This window comes from Schistocerca serialis, chromosome 10, assembly GCF_023864345.2.
Source record: "Schistocerca serialis cubense isolate TAMUIC-IGC-003099 chromosome 10, iqSchSeri2.2, whole genome shotgun sequence".
Classification (NCBI taxonomy): domain Eukaryota; kingdom Metazoa; phylum Arthropoda; class Insecta; order Orthoptera; family Acrididae; genus Schistocerca; species Schistocerca serialis.
This window is the reverse complement of record NC_064647.1, coordinates 92,990,342-93,007,211: the sequence shown is the minus strand read 5'-3', so window position 1 is coordinate 93,007,211 and position 16,870 is coordinate 92,990,342. Positions and strand designations below refer to the sequence as shown.

Here is a 16,870-nt window from a genome sequence, read left to right as displayed (position 1 = left end):
GACTCTTGCCCACCATCAAGGCTTTCAGAGTTATTTAACTTTTTACCGAGGGCCCAAGGAAACACACATAATATCTGAAAGAGACGAAGGAGATGAGGAATTGGGGCGGGGGTTGGGAGGGGTGCAAAATAATACGCCGCTTGTATGGAAAAATATTCTAGGACTGGAACTGCATACAATAAATACACAAACGAGATCACTGCCTGATCGTCGCCGCGTTATGCTGCGGCTAGAGGCCTGTGGCAGTGTGCAAGTGCGGGTCAGAATGGCGCACTACTGTAATTGTGCTCGGTGTAATTACGACACGCTTGGGCTGCGCGGCCCGCCATACTGCTGTTGCAGCAGTTACAGCGCCGGCGGCGACCTTCGCTCTGCTCTCTGGGAATTCTGCTCAAGGTCACGCGCCGGGGCCGCGTTCACCTGTCCTGTCGCTGGCGGCCATGTGACGTACGCGGCAGCCGGCGCGACTGCAAGCGACTTTCAACCGTACAGTCGACTGGTTAACCTGCATTTCTCTACGTTGATTTTAGAAACAGAGGAATTTTTATCAGACATGCTGTCGAGGTATCAGGCAGCGAGGAATCCAACCGGATTACGACGTACATTACTGGCCATTAAAATTGCTACATCACGAATATGACATGCTACAGTCGCGAAATTTAACCGACAGGAAGAAGATGCTGTGATATGCAAATGATTAGATTTTCAAAGCATTCACACAAGGCTGACATCGGTGGCGATACCTACAACGTGCTGGCATGAGGAAAGTTTGCAACCGATTTCTCATACACAAACAGCAGTTGACCGGCGTTGCCTGGTGAAACATTGTTGTGATGCCTCGTGTAAGGAGGAGAAATGCGTACCATCACGTTTCCGACTTTGATAAAGGTCGGATTGTAGCCTACCGCGATTGCGGTGTATCGTATCGCGACATTGCTGCTCGCGTTGGTCGAGATCCAATGACTGTTAGCAAAATATGGAATCGGTGGGTGCAGGAGGGTAATACGGAACGCCGTGCTGGATTCCAACGGCCTCGTATCACTAGCAGTCGAGATGACAGGCATCTTATCCGCATGGCTGTAACGGATCGTGCAGCCACGTCTCGTCCCTGAATCATCAGACGGGGACGTTTGCAAGACAACAACCATTTGCACCAACAGTTCGACGACGTTTGCAGCAGCATGGACTATCGGCTCGGAGGCCATGGCTGCGGTTACCCTTGGCGCTGCATCACAGACAGGAGCGCATGCGATGGTGTACACGACGACGAAACTGGGTGCACGAATGGCAAAACGTCATTTTTTCGTATGAATCGAGGTTCTGTTTTCAGCATCATGATGGTCACATCCGTGCTCGGCGACATCGCGGTGAACGCATACTGGAAGCGTGTATTCGTCATCGCCATACTGGCGTATCACCCGGTGTGATGGTATGGGGTGCCATTGGTTACACGTCTCGGTCACCTTTTGTTCGCATTGACGGCACTTTGAACAGCGGACGTTGCATTTCAGATGCGTTACGACTCGTGGCTCTACCCTTCATTCGATCCCTGCGAAACCCTACATTTCAGGATAATGCATGACCGCATGTTGCAGGTCCTGTACGTTCCTTTCTGGAAACAGAAAATGTTCGACTGCTGCCCTGGCCAGCACATTCTCCAGATCTCTCACCAACTGAAAACGTCTGGTCAATGGTGGCCGAGCAACTGGCTCGTCACAATACGCCAGTCACTACTCTTGATTGATATCGTGTTGAAGCTGCATGGGCAGCTGTACCTGTACACGCCATCCCAGCTCTGTTTGACTCAATGCCCAGGCGTATCAAGGCCGTTATTAGGGCCAGAGGTGGTTGCTCTGGGTACGGATTTCTCAGCATCTATGCACACAAATTGCGTGAAAATGTAATCACATGTCAGTTCTAGTATAATATATTTGTCCAATGAATACCCGTTTATCGTCTGCATTTCTTCTCGGTGTAGCAAATTTAGTGGCCAGTAGTGTAAATAGGTTAAATACTAAGATGGCTTCAGTGTTTATGGGATAGAAACATAGTTAGCGCTCGTGAGTCGGAAAGACAAAAATAACAAGATGGCGTCAACTGTTCAGGGGTAAACTACAGATTGCACTGCTGACTCACGTAAATTTCTTTGGCTGAATGTTGGTACGACGCATGAAAACTGTATTCGGCTGCAAAAAGAGCAGGTATTTATATTCATCCTATGTACAAGAAACGTGTTTTCCACTAGGTCTCGTCCTGCTGAAGTGCCATAACATATGTTTACATTTTTTCTGCGCTATAAACTTTCTTTAATGGTTTAATACAATAAATTAGAAACTTTGTGTGCATGTCTTGGGGCAGTGACTCACAATGCGCAAATTACTCACATTATAATCATGTAGTACTCGAAAATGAGAGTACTGAGCTACTTTACACAATTTCAAACCTTTCTGAAACTTTTTCTTCCAACAGCCGCCTCCCCCCTCCTCCCCCCAGAGTCTCTCTCTCTCTCTCTCTCTCTCTCTCTCTCTCTCTCTCTCACACACACACACACACACACACATACACACACATGAAAGGGAATAATTTATCGCTAACTACTTTTTCGCTGTTCATGCAGGCATGATAACCCCATTCGCAATACATTTTCCAGACCTTCCCCAGACATACCACTGATGGTAGCTGCGTACTACTATATCATGTACGACAAACAGTTGATGAGTTACGAAGTCATCATAATCATTGGCTGAAAAACTAGCTTTCCTTAAATCGGAGCTCGAATTACTCAGACTATACTCCTCCACTGTTTGCTGACAAGTGGAGTGAGGGGGTGACAGTACATAATAACAGGGAACTTACAGTATAGTACAATGGCGGCCCGCAAATGAAAGATGCAAGGCGAAAATAATACTTCTGAAGTAGTATATTTTGGAATTAACTTTACGCGTGTGTAGAACAGATCTTGAGATGCTCATCTACACACTTTCTTTTGGGAACCTTGTTTCTTTTCCCTAAACACCCTGTTCCATGCGCTGAATCCTGTCCTCGACTCCTGAACCTTACTATCATCTGCAAAACTCTTTCACTCGACAAGCTTTCCGTGAACTTTGAAAGGAAGTGAATTGTGCTAACGTGAAATCTGTTCTGCGCCGTGTGCGCACAGTAAACAAACTGAAACTTTCTGACGGATTAAAACTGTGCAACGGATACGGATAACAGCGGAAGTATAGCTGCAAAGGCGGATGGTGAGTCGTCAATGGATTGCCCAATCGGTAAAGCGTATGGCCGTGAAACGCACATGTGTCAGGTTCGAATCCCGGTCCAGCACACAGTTTAATAATCTCTTAACGTCTCATGAGAATACATCAGCATTGACCTGGGCGCGACTTGAATTTTGTCAGCATGTAATGCAATACGATTTTTTCTGAGGTCTGTGTTGCCCCACACACACATCAGTGGCTACAGATCAGTCTCGAAAATAGATTGCTTGCTCCGTCACAGCACGAACGCCACTCTCTGTGGGTTTTGTAACCGGTACATCAATTCGAAACACTGTTTCTGTACACAACCGCAACGCCACTGAAAAATGCATCGTCGTACCCAGTCTCAAATGCAGACAATGGAGGAAACAGCACGGCCATCAAATTAAAAAAATAACTGTTCGTGTATTTTTATTCAACTTTCAAATAGCTTTTGAAAATGAAGACGATCAAAACCGAATTGCAAAACGAATAAGAGAAGATATCTCAATAGTGCGAAAATTGGCAATTGAACCTATAAAACGAAAAATCTGCCGTCATGCACATGAGTGCTAAAACGAATTCGTTAAACTACCGTTACACTATAGATCAGTCTAAAGGCCATACATTCAAAATGCCTAGGAATTACAATTAAGAACAATTTAAATTGAAAAAAAAAACAAAACACAGAAAATGTTATGAGGGAGGCGAACCAAAGACTGCGTTTTACTGAGAGAACACTTAAAAAATGTGACGTATCTACTGAAGAGTGTGGCTACGCTACGCTTGTCCGTCCTCTTTTGGAGTACTGCTGCGCGGTCTGGGATCCTTACCAGATAGGATTAACGAAGTACATCGAGGAATATAAACGTAGGCTTCGCGGCCATTGGTCAGAGTCAATAAAAATTTTCTAGGTCTGTAACGACATTGTGAATCTGACAAAACGGTTACTGTTGCAAGTGACCGAAACGTCTGTAGTTTTACAGATTGGCAAACCCAGAAAAACTTTACTGACTAGATCGAAGAAGTTCAAAGATGAGCAGCACGTTTTGTACTATCGCGAAATAGGGGAGAGAGTGTCACGGACTCGATACAGGATTTGGGATGAACACCATTATCACAAAGACGTTTTTAGATGCGGCGGAATCTTCTCACGAAATATCAATCATCAACTTCCCCCTCCGAATTGGAAGATATTTTGTTGACGCCCACCTACACAGGGAGAAACGATCATAATAAAATAAGGGAAATCAAGCTCGCACGGAAAGATATGGGTGTTTGTTTTTCCGCGAGCTATTAGTGTGTGGGATAATAGAGAATTATTGTGACGGCGGTTCGACAGACACCTGCCAGGCACTTAAATATGATTTGTGTAGTATGCATGTAGATGCGGAAGTAGATACACTGTCGGTGAAAAGCACATTTAGCAACGTGAGCTTGATTTGGAGTTTAGCAAATAGTAACCCCCCCCTGCCCCCAAAAATCTTATAACGAATCGAACTCCATGGGTACAACGGTTTCACACGTTTGATTACTTTACAAATGAATTAAAGTGTTAAATATTTATGTTAGGCGTGTAAAGAATTTGTAGTAGAAGACATAAAACACTAATTACATTTGTTTTATTAGTTTCCAATTAAAAAAAAGAACTGTTTTTCGCGCATCTCCGTGTTTTGTCTCGTGCAATGACACTATTTTGCAGGTGCGTTCAGTGGTATTTGCGGGGACTGTCTGCGAAATGTGCTGCGAAGAGGATTAGTACAAAAGACGTAATAAACTGAAACGTAATAGGCTGATGCTGAAGTTTTGCTGCATGAAAAACGAAAATGTAATAAGCAATGACCTGTTTGTCTTTTGTTCTTCTGTGGAGGATGGTATCAGCAAGAAAAAGTTTTTAAAATGTTTAAACTTTTCACATAACTTCAAATATTTCAAAACTTTTTCTCGCTGATACCCAGCACAGAGTAATGAAAGGGGGAAAGTTCGCTGGGTGCCGCCAAGTGCTCAAAATATGAATATACGCTGGGTAATTTGCGCGCCTTGAGTTACGACTGTTTCAAGAAACAGACACAGTAATACTGCCTTATTGTGTTAAACCTTTAACGTGGGTTTATACATTTTAACGAGTACACTATGATAGCATTTTAAATTCATCGATCGGTTCAATAATTATACGAAATAAATAAGAATATTTGGCAGACAAGACCGGGTGTCGTAATACGTTTATTTCCCCAAAGACCGGTTTCGACAGAAAGTAGCTGTCATCTTAGGAGGATCTGCAATGTTCCGGGAAAAAACATTACTATGATAACCAGTACACCGTGGGAAAACAACATAATAACCCGACATCACAATACTTTTTACGTACATTCTAGAAATATTACTGTATATGAATAGCACTAACATAAAGACTCTATTTGTAAAATATAGTCGAAACATTGGTTTAGTCAGGTACATAAAACTGAGAAAGAACGGTGTGCCCCGGAGCGGATGCGACTTTGCCACTGGAGCCGTTATAACTATGGCAGGCACATCAGGAAAGACGTTCGCCTACGCTCCGGGGCCCACCGTTGTTTCTCTGCTTTGTATCTGTGGCGCCTTGTTTTACAAATGGAGTTATATTGCAGGTCCGAAGACGACAGCTAGACTCTGTCGAAACCGGTCACTAGGGAAATAAAAATAAATATATTATAACACACGATCTTGACTGCTTAAAAAAAAAAAAATTATTTACCAAATAATAGGTAACTCCCAGCAATATGTTCAACTTAAATAAAATTATATGAAATAGTCAAACTTTTGTTGCGCCTGCAATGTGAAAGACAGAGAATCTGCAAATGGGAGCGGGCCACGTTTTAGCTGCTCAGTAATAAGTGTAACTAAAACGTGACGATGGCATGTTTTCAGATTTCGTGCATCGTTAGTTTAAAACCGCTACGAGAACTAGAAAGCTGCACCAGAACACCGCTGTCGCAATACCACATCCCGGAATTTTTAACTACAGATGACGCTGACCTCTAGACGGTTAGCCGTAGCGTTCAATACCTGAATTGCTGTCTCGTACTGAATAAAACACTGCGTCGAACTAGTGGCGCCGAGTCGGTCACGTAATCAGTCACACGAAACAGACTGGCATCTGTAGCGCGTAGCAGAGGGTACGTTCATCTCGCACATCTCCAAGATACGTATCCATTTACACTGCAGTTCCGCGGGGCGAAAGGTAAACACAACTGCACTGGCTCCTGGTTTAATCTATCCCGCTATACGCCGGGAAACTTGTAACTTTAACCACTTACAGTTTCGGGATGCACCATCACCAGATTTGAAACAATGACATAGTTAGCTGGATTTCACAATTTCACGTATATTCGCGACCACTGTATTACACGGTGTTTCAGGTACAGTATGTTTCTCCGTATTTTACAAAATAACAGAAAGGAATATATTTATCTTCATATGAGAATATATGAAACGCTTCTCTTTCCGCAGAGTTACGAACACGGTATATTTTGTTATACTCCAGAGAGTTACAGCAACAACATAACTTGTTTATGTAGGGGTTATATTTTTCTATCATGTAACTGCGAGGTGAAACCAGGTGTGCATGTATCAATGTAAATTAAAGTTCTATTACCTTCGGTTAGGGCGGTAAAAACGTTCAAAATTGTAAGGGTGACTGCAATATGCTGTACATGAAACGGGTGGGGTCACAAAGCAACAAACTTCCTCGGCGTGCTGTTTGAAGTCACCAGGGGTTGTGTGGAAATGGCGACACGAATACAGTTATTTAGGTATCCCCACAAAAATAAATCTACTGATGTTAAATTGGGCGACCTTAAGGGCCATTCCTGACGAGCAAGCTTCCTAACCGTCTTTTGAGAAAAGTGTTGCTCAGTTCTTGAACAACGTCACCGCAGAATGGGCCTGGTGACCATCGTGCTGCATCCACATACGACCTCTAATGTCTAGACTGACAGTTTAAAGGGGTGCATCTAGTTGTCCGCGAGTCGTCGTAATGGAACGACAGTCATTCACCGATACGGAAGCAGTATCTGACGTTCCCCAAGATGTGTTGTGGGCCCTCTGCCGTTCCTAATTATATAAACGATTAAGTAGATAGAGTAGCCTCATAGACTGTTTGCGGATGCTGCTATCATTTACCGTCTAGCAGTCAACGAAAGATCAAAACCAACTGTACAATGATTTACACAGATACCTGGATGATGCGAAAAGTTGCAATTGGCTCTCAGTAATGACAAGTATGAGGTCATCCACATGAGTAATAAAAGGAATCCTCTAAGTTTCTGTTACACGATGAACCATACACATATAAAGGCTCTCATTACAATACCTATGCATAACAATTAGAAAAGATAATGTGAGTAAGGCGAACCAAAGACTGCGTTTTATTGGCAGAACGCTGCAACAAAAAGCTGCTAAAGCGACTCCCTAGGCTACGTTTCTCTGTCTTCTGCTACAGTATTGCTGTGCTGTTCCTACCAGATATCACTGACAAAGGACACCGAGAAAGTCCAAAGAAAAGCAGTACGTTTTCCGCTGGCGCAAAATACCGGTTGAGAATGTCACGGATACGATACGAGAGTTGGGGCAGCAGTCACCGAAACAAAGGCGTTCTTTGATTCGACAAGATATATTCAGGAAACTGCAGTCTCCAACGCTCTCCTTAGAATGCGAAAATGTTTTGCGGAAGACCAACTATATAAGGAAAATGATCATCGTAATGAAATAAGAGGAATCAGAGCTCGCACGGAGAGTTTTTAGCGTTCGTTTTTCCCGCTATTCGAGAGTGGGACGGTAGAGAAATAGGTTCAATGAACCCTTTGCCAGGTACATACGAGACAGTTGCAGAGTAACCATGTGGATGCAGTTAAAATCTCAATACACTCATCTGTCAAGAGTACCTGCGAAGCAACTTGCACCACTGATTTCATTCCAAAGAATTGCAGTCCACACCTTAATGGACCACCTCCTTTGACAATCGGTATGAAGTGCCCGCGTAAAGTTTTCTGTGGCCCAGTAATGAATATTGCGAAGATTCACTGTAGCATTTGTTGTGAAGACAGATTCACCAGAGAACACAACGCTCATTAAGGCGTCCCCGAGTGACATTCTTCATGGCCCATTCTCAAAAAGTGACTCTGCGATTGTAATCGTTCCCGTACAGTTAGTTCCTGCATCAGGGGCAGGGTTGCACATGTGAATCTTGCGATCTTGTACTATTCGACACACAGATGTAACGCTTCTATCTCCCCCTCCCGCCCCTGTTGTTGTCACACAATTGTCGATGATAAAGTCTTTTCAAGAAACACGAGACGAGTAAGATTTACAACAAACTTTTACTTGTCATATTTGCTTGTAGTTGACTCCAGTTCTTCATGTATACGGATCTGATTCTTGAAGCTGAAAGCCGGCCGGTGTGGCCGAGCGGTTCTAGGCGCTTCATTCTGGAACTGTGCGACCGCTACGGTCGCAGGTTCGAATCCTGGCTCGGGCATGGATGTGTGTGATGTCCTTAGGTTAGTTAGGTTTAAGTAGTTCTAAGTTCTAGGGGACTGATGACCTCAGAAGTTAAGTCCCATACTGCTCAGAGTGAAGCTAAAATTTTCACATTTTACGTCCTCATGTTTCAAGTGACGTAAAGTAATTCATGAATGCCAGTGCAATTTTTTTCTTTTTACGTTTATTTGCTTCATATTTTACTATATCACACTGTCTTTTGAATTTTCACATTAACAAAGGCTAAATTACATTGTTCTTCCAAAATGCACGTCCGATCACATCAGTCATGCCCACTACTACCTCCTCATTCTGCGGTAATAACAACATTCCAAAAGGTTTAGAAATTTTCTTGACAAATGAATTTCTATTAATTTATAAATGAATCCAGAAATAATAAACAGTACAATATTGCGTAATTAATGGTAGGAATTTTAAGTGTGCCAAATATTTCATAATTTCGGATGTTTCTACAAAATAATTTTAACTGTACATACAGAGAGCTAGTGCATATCGACTGTAAGAACGAAAATTAAGTAATTCAATTTCATACCTTTTAGTTTGAAATATAACATTGTGTATAAAATTATATGAAATTTTTTCAGATAAACAGTTGAAGATAATATTGATCCGCCCAAAATTCGAAAATTAGTTCTGATATCGACTACTTCTGTTGAGGAAAAGTAATGCTAGAGGATGGTGTCCTTTACAAAAACCTAAAACAAATGGTCCGATGTTTTTTGTGCCTTCTCAAAATAGTTGTGGCTCTGAGAACCGTAAGGGCCTGAGGCAAGTCGTCGTCGATTTTTAGATAATAGCATCTGTGCGAGCTCCTGATATCTGTTGATCTTCTGGCGAACCAGCGTATCAGTGCAGTACCCCTATACTGTATATTTCGACATTTGCAAAATGCTGTCTCTGATATTAACTTCCATATGGGTCATTCCATGTTAAAGAGACTTTGTGACAAAAAAATTAAAATGACAATATTACAAATATAACCTTAAAAATGCCAAGTTAAAAGTACATTTGTTCATTGCAAAATAATCATGAATATGAAAAAAATAAATTTCTACCTTCACTAAGTGTTTAAAGTGCACTGCTCTATGGCACCACAGAGAGGTATGTTTTATGCTATTTCCAGATGACTATTAGTTGTGTTATCTATGGCCGATTGTTCTATTGTTGCAAAGAATATTGAAGTCAACATTGTTATAGCTCATAATAATTCGTTTTGTTGAAGTAAGCTAATTGCATTTCTTTATTTTGTTTGTTTTATAATATATATGCAGCTTGTAACACCCGTAACAAAAAAGATACAAAAGTTTAATTTGTAATCTAGTAAATTTGTTCTGTACAATACCTTTCTGCAAAAGTGAGGTTATGCACATGTTTTACAATGTCATACCATTACATGGCATTTTGAAATCTTATTTAACACTCTTAGAGCTGTTACGGGTGTTACTAATTTTCGTTTCGGGTGTTACTTAACACATGCGTAACACCCGTAACTTGAATTGGAAGGTTTAATGCCACCTTCATCTTTAGTAGGCCTTGGCCCTACATTTAAATTATAACCAATGGGTATTATTATGAATGAAAAAAGTTTTTAACTATGTTTATTACATATGAAAACAGTTTTAAGCATGAAAACTAAAATTTTTATTCCCCTGCATACATTTTTTAAGCACTACACCTACATTATAAAAGTTAATTAGAGCATTAACCTGACTCAACTGATGTTCTCCTAAAAAGTTAATTAAGCCCAAAATTCTTTACATATAGTTTATGTTTTCCATTCTAACTTTTCCAAGAACAACAACATTTATAACCTCAGTTTTAAATTTTATATAGGCCCAGTAAACTGCTTATTGACGCAAATTCTAGTCATTCATAAGAGCCTATGTTTAACAATGTACTGTGCTGGGCAGTTCAAAAATAAATATACTTTGTCCAATCTATGTTATTTTGAGAGAAACTTTGGAATGACTGTTGAGTGGAATTTTTTTGCCAGTTCACATGGTAAAGGAGCCATGGATGGCATTGGAGGTGCACTGAAGAGGAGCATGTGGACATGCTGTTAGATCTAGGGAAATTATTATTAACAACACAATTGACTTTTATGACTACACTCTGAAGAATTTTTCTAAATTTAAGGTACTATGGGTTGATAAGATAACAGTGGAGCATGACATTGCTATTTTGGATGAAAGGTGGAAAAATTTACAAGTGATTCCTCAAATCCAGGGCTGACATCACTTTTGGCCTTATAACACAACTGATTTGCTGGTTTCAAAAACAGCAGAGTCATTAATGACAAGGGTGTCAGTATTTATTACTGAGGAGGCCAAAGTTAAAACATTACATGCAAAAAGATGCATAAACTTCTATGAAGTGTGCAGTTCTGATGATTCTGATCAGCAGACTGCTTCACTATCTGAATCACAAGACAATATTGGAAGTGCTTGTGAGTTAAGCCTAACTAATAAAATTGAAAAGTCTGATTTAAAATTTGGGTTATTTGTCTTGGTTGACATTGCAAGTGATAAAAAGAAGCCAACCCTATCGAAATTCAATACTGTTACTTGGGAATCTGCCAGAGTGAGGTTGATGAAGAGGAGGATGTGAAAATAATGTTTCTGAAGTCAGTAGGAAAAAGAAACACTTTTTAAACTAGATGAAACTGATGTTTGTTTTTTGAAATTCAGTCAAGTACTATAAGGTAACACCAGAAATCAAACAACAAGGTAACTGTTCGTACTATGAGTTCAATTTTGAGTTGGATGTTGCTGAAAAAGATAATTAAATGAAACTTTTAAATCTATCAATAATAAGAAAACATTTTTGTCATAAATTTATTAAGCCTACAAAATTAGGTAAATGTAAGTAATGATATCTTGGCCTGGTTGTACTATAAAATTGTAAAAATTTTTTTGTGTGATAAATAGCTTTATCCTTCAAATATGTTTTTTTAAGCACATACTTTTATTCCAAATAAACTACAATACTTCTTTTATTTTGATGCAATTGTAAGAGGTAGATTTATTCCTTCAAGAATCAAATCTGATGCATCTATGTAACACCCGTAACATTTAATGTAACACCCGTAACAGCAAAAAAAATATATATATACTGAGTTACGATGTCCAAAAAAATAAAAATTTATATTTCAAAATGAAATTTGGGGCAATACCTCTTAACAGTTGTTTCACAAGAATAAAAGCTTCATCAAGTTTGCAGAAATTAGAGAATTCCCTAACTCATAACAGGGGCCAGGTCTACTTTTGGTAACACCCGTAACACTACTTTTTTGATTAATAACCAGGAGAATAATAAAACAACTCCAGTATCAACATTTGTCACATGAAATGTAATGTAAGCCTTAAAACTTTTCATTATTAAATTCAATAAATATTTTTCCTTACATTATTTTTCCTGATTTTAAGATGTCTACATGTAACACCCGTAACTATGGAATTGCCCATATGGGCCCACAGCACAAATTTTAATTTAGGAATTCTCTTGAAGGAGTGACCCCACAATAGCCTCACGTTCCACGGTTTCTGCATTCCGGTCTTTAAAATGGACACCATGGATTTCAGAACCATTAAAAGTGTTAGTGACCTCACTGCCAAACTAAAAGCTGATGTTCACATTTCAGCAATTTTGCAACGACGAAGTTTTCGACAAATCGCCACGAACTGTTGGTTAAAGTAACATACTCTTCATTACAGTCCTGAGAGGTCACCATTTTCTTCAAGTCACACTGATGGAGACCACAATTTGACATTACCCAACAGTTTGTACACGCCTTGATAAATCTAGTGCCCAAATACGTAGGAGGAAAGGCAATATCAACCTTGAAACACAAAGGGTTAACAAAAGACGAAACTTGAAACACGCGGACATAACAAAAGTACTAGATTTCATGCCTGAAGTGAACAACTAGTTTTATTTGAACCCAAAGCCAGAGAATGTGACTAATGAAAAGGGTGGTAACGATGACCATGAAGTGTTAGGATAGGTGATAATTCTGTGTTTGGCAGATTTCTTTATGTTCTGATTCTAATTTAATATTAATTACAAACTGTACAACAGTGAAAAGACACTTTTGCCACTAACCTGCATGTGAAAATTTCACGCATTAAAATTTCGTAATATAAAGAGCGTTCATAATTTTTATAGGAACTATTGGGTATTGAGACTTGGTTAGAAACATGTCAGACTTACGAGACTGATTGTTTGCTTTCAAATTTGGTTTTCAAAAACATCTATTCTTCTCAAAACTTCTATGTCTGTGCTTCTGATATGTGTGTTTATCAGTGCCTCTCTTGCCTCTGAAATTCGTAGTTCAATAGGTAAGAATGTAATAGATGGGGCTGTTCGTCATGGGATACCCACCGCACGAGCCATGGCTGTTTCTTTAGTGTCCTGTCGCCGACCATCAGCAACATATCAATGTTTCGCTGGATGTGTATGCCATGTTTATTAGATGACTGTATCGACGGTGGAGCGTTTGTCGTTTGTATGGAGATCCTCGAATAATGCTATATATATATATATATATATATATATATATAGGCTAGCATTTTGGTCGCTGGTCTGTTTGACCGCAACGAGAGCAAGTCAAAAAATTCTGAAAATAATACAAAAGTAATAAGGTTTGAGTTTCGAGAACCAGAATCAAGCGATATAATTAGGAATATTCTACACCCCCAACTACCTATCGACAGCTTGGGGTCCGCGAAGACAAATGGCTCTGAGCACCATGGGACTTACCTTCTGAGGTCATCAGTCCCGTAGAGCTTAGAACTACTTAAACCTAACTAACCTAAGGACATCACACACATCCATGCCCGAGGCAGGTGAACCTGCGACCGTAGCGGTCGCGCGATTCCACACTGAAGCGCCTAGAACCACTCGGCCACACCGGCCGGCCCCGCGAACACAAATTTGTCTAATTACAGAGCACACAGAGGCATTTAAAACCAGATTTTCGCAGGAGCGGAACCGCGCGACTGCTACGGTCGCAGGTTAGAATCCTGCCTCGGGCATGGATGTGTTTCTGAAGAAGAGAAATTTGTTGACATCGAGTATAGATATGTCAGGAAGTAGTATCTGAAAGTATTTGTATGGAGTGTAGCCATGTATGGAAGTGAAACGTGGACGATAAATAGTTTGGACATGAAGAGAATAGAAGCTTTCGAAATGTGGTGCTACAGAAGAATGTTGAAGATTAGGTGGGTAGATCACGTAACTAATGAGAAGGTATTGAATAGGGCTGGGGAGAAGAGAAGTTTGTGGCACAACTTGACTAGAAGAAGGGATCAGTTGGTAGGACATGTTCTGAGGCATCAAGGGATCACCAATTTAGTATTGGAGGGCAGCGTGGAGGTTAAAAATCGTAGAGGGAGATAAAGAGATGAATACACTAAGCAGATTCAGAAGGATGTAGGCTGCAGTAGGTACTGAGAGATGAAGAAGCTTGCACAGGATAGAGTAGCATGGAGAGCTGCATCACAACAGTCTCAGGAAAGCAGCCACAATGGGTGCACGACACAAGCGGCTGCCTACACGCAGCAACGTTCGCTGAACGGTCGTTGAGGAGGAACTGTTGGCGTCCCTTTGGTTCGACTGGGCGGTCAGCTGCTCAACAGCTGCACGTCTGTTCGCCTGTACACACCCCCGCAGGCGTCGTTCACACCCTATCATCAATGGCCCAAGGTGCGCCACAGTCGCCTCGGCGTCGTTTTGAATAGCGCCATTTTTGCCATGCACAGTGTACTTTATCCGAAGTGGCACGCAAACAGTTTACTGGCATACTCGTTTCGGAAAATGCTTCCACCCTTGGCCGGAAGGCCAATGCTCGCGCCCTTTCGGACCTCACATAAATCGCTACGTTTCGGCATTACGACAACGACTGCATTCTTGTCCGCTTCCCCCCCTCCCCCCCCCCCCCGCCCTCCCGACAAACTTTATATACCCTCCACTGCTAGTGCTGCCTTCTGTGATTAATTCACGCTGACGCTGAGAAAAGGCGGTGTTCACACTGTGGCCGGACCATGCATACATCAATTCACGGGGACATGGATAGGATCAAAAATTAAGTATTCGATATCAAACACTTTACTGAAGTGAACTAAATTATTTGTATGTTGTAGCTCCCTCTCAGCCAGCCTCCTCCATAAGTAAACCCATGTTGTTGTTGTTGTTGTTGTGGTCTTCAGTCCTGAGAATGGTTTGATGCAGCTCTCCATGCTACTCTATCCTGTGCAAACTTCTTCATCTCCCAGTACCTACTGCAGCCTACATCCTTCTGAATCTGCTTAGTGTATTCATCTCTTGGTCTCCCTCTACGATTTTTACCCTCCACGCTGCCCTCAATTACTAAATTGATGCCTCAGAACATGTCCTACCAACTGATCCCTTCTTCTAGTCAAGTTGTGCCACAAACTTCTCTTCTCCCCAGCCCTATTCAATACCTTCTCATTAGTTACGTGATCTACCCATTTAATCTTCAACATTATTCTGTAGCACCACATTTCGAAAGCTTCTATTCTCTTCATGTCCAAACTATTTATCGTCCACGTTTCACTTCCATACATGGCTACACTCCATACAAATACTTTCAGATACTACTTCCTGACACTTATATCTATACTCGATGTTAACAAATTTCTCTTCTTCAGAAACGCTTTCCTTGCCACTGCCAATCTACATTTTATATCCTCTCTACTCTGACGATCATCAGTTATTTTGCTCCCCAAATAGCAAAACTCCTTTATTACTTTAAGTGTCTCATTTCCTAATCTAATTCCCTCAGCATCACCCGACTTAATTCGACTACATTCCATTATCCTCGTTTTGCTTTTGTTGATGTTCATCTTATATCCTCCTTTCAAGACGCTGTCCATTCCGTTCAATTGCTCTTCCAAGTCCTTTGCTGCCTCTGACAGAATTACAATGTCATCGGCGAACCTCGAAGTTTTTATTTCTTCTCCATGGATTTTAATACCTACTCCGAACTTTTCTTTTGTTTCGTTTACTGCTTGCTCAATATACAGATTGAATAGCATCGGAGAGAGGCTACAACCCTGTCTCACTCCCTTCCCAACCACTGCTTCCCTTTCATGTCCCTCGACTCTTATAACTGCCAGTAAACCCATTGTACTGTCATTTAGGTTTACTATGATTCACACACTTGTACCGGATGGTTAAAATTAAACTTTCTCTATTTAACAGTGAACACTAAGTTGAAAATCTACAATACAGTGATATGTCCAGCAGTACTGTACGGTTCAGAAACATGGAGCATGACTAGGCGAGAAAAGGATAAACTATTAATATTTGAAAGAAGAGTAATGAGGAAGATATGGAGAGCAGTTTTAGATAACAGAGAAAGGAGGAGGAGGAAAAGCGACGAACTCTATCTTCTGATGCAACAACGAACTACCCTACAGAAGATAAAGAGCAAAAGAATACAATGGATTGGCCATGTAGCCCGTATTCCAGATGGAAGACAGGGGAGGATGGCATTAGCGGGGAAACCAAGCACCATTGGACGACCAAGGCAGCGAGCGCTGGATGGACGACCTGGCGAAGGACCTAGCAGCCCCGGGAATTGAACACACCTGGAGGAACCAGACACAAAACAGGAAGGAATGCAGGCAGTTTGTGGAAGCAGCGCGTGGTCTGCAGGGCCTATAATCGCTGGATATGCATCTATCTATTTATCACGTTATAATGCAGAAACTGATTACCATACGAGTACCAAATTTAGTAGCGTTAATGTCGAGGGCATGTGGAAGAGAAATAATGCAGAATCAGTTCAATTGAAACGCTTCTAATGTGCTGCTAATCATTACATACCGGTAACAATTCTGCTACAAAAACGTCTTAATACGTCGCCCATCAGTGTCCAGAAAAATCTGAAAGCGCAGGTTTGCATTCTGCTCAGCAGAATGAAGCATACCCGTAGGCATGCTGGCTACCTCTCTTGATATGCTGCGCTTCAGATCAGCACATGTGTCAATGATCCCCTGGTAAACCCTGTCCTTCAGGCAGCCCCACGACCAGAAATCACAGGGAGTGAGATCAAGTGATCGTTTCCAAATGTA

General features: G+C 41.3%; 1 protein-coding gene across 2 annotated transcripts in view; it reads right to left on the bottom strand.

Moving 5' to 3' along the window:
- The window catches only part of LOC126425011 (fasciclin-2), a 927,523-nt gene that overhangs the window by 872,190 nt on the left and 38,463 nt on the right, over positions 1-16,870 (bottom strand). The window lies entirely within an intron of this gene.